Source organism: Mus pahari, chromosome 5 (genome assembly GCF_900095145.1).
Source record: "Mus pahari chromosome 5, PAHARI_EIJ_v1.1, whole genome shotgun sequence".
NCBI lineage: Eukaryota > Metazoa > Chordata > Mammalia > Rodentia > Muridae > Mus > Mus pahari.
In genome coordinates this window covers 139,659,973-139,664,257 of record NC_034594.1, presented here as the reverse complement: position 1 = coordinate 139,664,257, position 4,285 = coordinate 139,659,973, and the positions used below count along the sequence as shown (strand labels likewise).

General features: G+C 47.5%; 1 pseudogene; it reads left to right on the top strand.

The window, feature by feature from the left end:
• The first annotated feature begins 2,995 nt into the window (after positions 1-2,995).
• Positions 2,996-3,793, top strand: LOC110322046 (annotated as a pseudogene).
• Positions 3,794-4,285: the final 492 nt, after the last annotated feature.

Sequence of the window (4,285 nt, the reverse complement as noted above, 5' to 3'; positions counted from 1 at the left end):
GAGGAGAGAGAGAGAGAGAGAGAGAGAGAGAGAGAGAGAGAGAGAGAGAGAGAAGCTGGCAGGAGAGAACTTGGCTGAAATCACAGGGTTATATGGAGACATGAAACATGAGTACCTGGGGAGGCGAAGCCCATGATCTGGGGATGTCTAGGGTTGGGGAAGAGATTAGAAGAGCTGTGGACTCTGAAACGTGTAACAGGCACTGAGGGAGCCTGGGGTCCAGTGTGTGCTTCGGTGTGCTAATAAGCACCACAGCCATTTTTTTCTTTCTGCTAGTAAGAAGGGAAATGGCTCTGTTGGTAGAGGGGAACCCTGCTCCCCAAGTTTCCGAGGTATGCTGGCTTTTATCTAACTCCCAGAATTCGGGGAGGTTTTCTTTGGGCCTGACAGGACCTATACAAGAACCGTGAATTCCCAGAACCAGGAAGAAAGAAAGGACAAACTGGACTGAGTGTGCAGATCTGTGGTACAGCATTGTCTTGCTCAATTCTCAGTACTGCAAAGTATACACACACACACACACACACACACACACACACACTCCTCACTCAAACTTTATAAGTTCTTTTCTATCTTGTACTGGAGACAGAGTCTTATGTACCCCAGGCTGCCCCCAAACTCCCTATACAGCTGAGGATGACCTTGAACTTCTGACCCTTCTGCCTCCTCATCCCGATTGCTAGGACTTCAGGTTTGGGCCCCCGGGCTTGGTCTATGCATGCTAAATACTGGGCCTAGGTCCTCACACATGCTAGGCGAGTACTTTATCAACCAACCTACATGTCCAATCCCGCCAAAGTCTGAGCTTAGGACCATGGTGTTGGCAAGACCAAGGCCCTGAGAAAGCAAAGCCTGTTGGGGCTGGCTCCCTGCCTTTTGCTTATGGATTATGAACTCCTTGAAGTCTGGCATTACTTCAGGCTTAGCCCTGAATTCAGCATCTGGCACATAGTAGGCACTCTAAACAAAGTGCACAGGAGAGAGTGAGTCTCCTAGAGAAAAGTCCTCCCTAGCCTTGAAGGCAAACATTTCTATGTAGATAGAGACCAGTCATGTTTCTAGAGTAGTGACTGAAGGCCTGCCTGCGCTGAGTTGTGATTTATGGGATTTTATAGCCTCATTTTCAGATGTTCACTGTTTACTGCTCTACTGCTAATAAACACCTTGTCATAAATGATTAACGGGGCAAGTTGTGGGGGATGTGGGAGCCATGTTGAAAGACCTTTGCTGTTTTGTTGAACGCCCACTCCTGCCCATGCATTAGATAGCCCCAAATTTTGTTTTAAAAACCAGTGTTTATTGTCAGTATGGCTGAAATCCAGGAGAGGCAGATTGCGGGATTGTTGGAAATTTCCAAAAGGCCTGGGCTGCAAGGGGCTGCTGTCCGAGGTCCTGGCCGTCCTTCCAGGGTGCTTGGCAAACATGGTAAGCAGGAAACAAAGGCCTTTGGGAGGCCAGACTTTCTAAGGTACCAGACAGCGAACTGCCTCATCTCATGGTGGGTAGATTTGTGCCTGGAGCATAAGTTGAAACAAATAGGGAAAGCTTGACCATCATGGTACCACAAAAGTGATTCAGGCATCAGAAGAGGGACTGCCCGGGTGCCCATCCAGCGAGGTCCAGTCTCTTGTAACATCCTTTTGGTTCCTCAAGTGTCACTACTTTCCTTTCCATCTTCAAATCTCTCCATCTTTGATTTGATCTCTCAATGCTTCCCCCTCTCCTGTTCCACATCCGACCGTTCACATTTACTCAGAAATGGAGGACTGAGTCTGGGGCGGAGCCACAAAGGCTGCTTCTAAGAAGGACGTTGAGCTTTTAGGGTGGGATGAAAGCAAACCTCCGAAGGAAAGTGAGAAACTTCAAAGTGACTGGCAACTGGGGGAAAGGCCAGTTTGGGCTTGCTAGCTTTGGTGTCACTAGATGCTGGCGAGTTGCCTGCTGTCCAAGATGCTGGCATCTCAAGAGTAATGAGGAAAATGTAGAGAGATGTCAGCCTACTCAGTTCCTTGAATTAGGGGTTTCATCTGAAAGAGGGAGGAGATGTATTTATTCTGATGTTGCTCTCCAAAAGGAGAGGAGAAAGTTCATGGTCTCACTGGGACCCTGATGCTTCAAGGGTCAGGATGCTTTTGGTTCAAGACAGCGCAGTGCTCCTGAGTGTCAGGCTTGGGAGTCAAGCTTGAGGGCCCAGATTTTCTTTTAAATTTTTCCTACCTCAGTAAAACAGTGATAGCTTTGAGTTAAGGTCAGCCCACTTCTGGGGACATGTAATAATGTCCTAGTTTTCTTTCTGCTTAGAGGGAATGTGACATGTGGTGGAAGGTAAGAGGGCAAGGGAATTAAAAAAAAAAAAGCCATCATTAAAATATTGTTCTCATGGCTCTAATTATTGTAGGTTCAACTGGGTAAGACATTTTCTTATTTTGGAATTTAAGCATTTTCTGGAAGATCTAAGGCTCACACTGAAGTACAGGGTTCTTAGCGTGTATTCAGGCAAGCATCTGAGGCTCCGAGGCCCCGTCCCAGTGGGAATGGCCCAAGAGTGGTGGTGGTGGTGGTGGTGGTGGGGGAGGTGGCCCCTGCCCACAGCATCACCTCCCTCTAACACCAAGACTACCGAGCTGCTAATGGGCTCTAGGTCCCAGACACGGTCTGCAGTTTCCACAGCTCTGAAACAAAGCAAGTTGAGTCAGGCAGAGGTGATGAAGGCCTCTAATTTCAGCACTCAGGAGGGAGAGGCAGGTGGATCTCTGTGAGACAGAGGTCTGCCTGGTCTACAGAGTGAATATCAGGACAGCTAGGGCTACACAGACCGTCCAAACCAAACCAAACCAAACCAAACCAAACCAAACCAAACCAAAAAAAAAAAAAGACAAGACAAGACAAGAAAAAGACAGTGCAAGTTGGCAGTGGCTCCTTGACTTCATCTCTTTGTGTTTTGGTAGCACTACATAAGCACATAAGCTTTGGCTCTCTCCTTCAGCCGAGCAAGATGCCCAAAGGAAAGAAGGCCAAGGGGGAAGAAGGTGGCCCGGCCCCAGCCATCATGAAGAAAGAGGAAGCCAGAAAGGTGGCCAACCTTTTCTTTGAGAAAATGCCCAAGGACTTCAGCACTGGGCTGGGCATCCAGCCCAAAAGAGATCTCACACTTTGTCAAATGGCCACGCTACGTCAGGCTGCAGTGGCAAAGAGCCATCCTTTCTTTACAGGGGCTCAAAGCACCTCCTGTCATTAACCAGTTTATCCAGGCCCTGAACCACAAATAGCCATGTAGCTGCTTAAGCTTGCCCACAAGTACAGGCCAGAGACACAGCAAGCGAAGAAGCAAAGGCTACTGGCCCGTGCTGAGAAGAAAGCTGCTGGCAATGGAGGAGATGTCCCAACTAAGAGACCACCTGTCCTCTGAGAGGAGTCAGTATAGTCACCACCCTGGTGGAGAACAAGAAGGCTCAGCTGGTGATGATGGCCCATGATGTAGACTCCATTGAGCTGGTGGTTTTCCTGCCTGCCCTGTGTTGAAAGATGGGGGTGCCCTATTGCGTCATCAAAGGAAAGGCCAGGCTGGGGGTTCTGGTCCACAGGAGACATGCACCACTGTGGCCTTCACACAGGGTAACTCGGAAGACAAGATGCTCTGGCTAAGCTGGTGGAAGCTATTAGGACCAATTATAATGACAGGTATGACAAGATCTGTCGCCACTGGGGAGCCAACATCCTAGGTCCTAAGTCTGTGGCTCGCATTGCCAAGATGGAAAGAGCAAAGGCTAAAGAACTCACACTAACTGGTTAACTGTTCACTGCTAAGTTTTCTGTACACAAAAATAATTACAAATTTAATAATAATAATAATAATAATAATAATAATAATAATAAAAACAAAACAAAACAAACTGTAGGCTTTGTAAGTATGAACTCACTCCCACGTCTCAGCTTCCCAGCTTAAGAGCTAGGAGAGTTAGTGTTTCTGTTCCTTGGAAAGGTGTCTCTCTAACTCGCTTCAGGACCTGCACAGTGGTGAACAGGAGTCATGCAACACAACAGAGCCTCAGGTCAAGGGTTAGATCTTCAAGAAAAAGTCACCCGGTTCATTACCTTCTCTCCAAGCGCATGCTTATTTATGGTTCTTGTCCTATTGGATTGCCTAGAACATCATAAACAAAGCAATAAGGCATAATGGGAGTGACAGGCATCTTTGCTTTAGGCCTCTAACCCTTGACAGCCAAAAATAATATCAGTGGGAAACATGGTCTCTCTATCATGTTGAGAAGCAAGCTGTCTATTT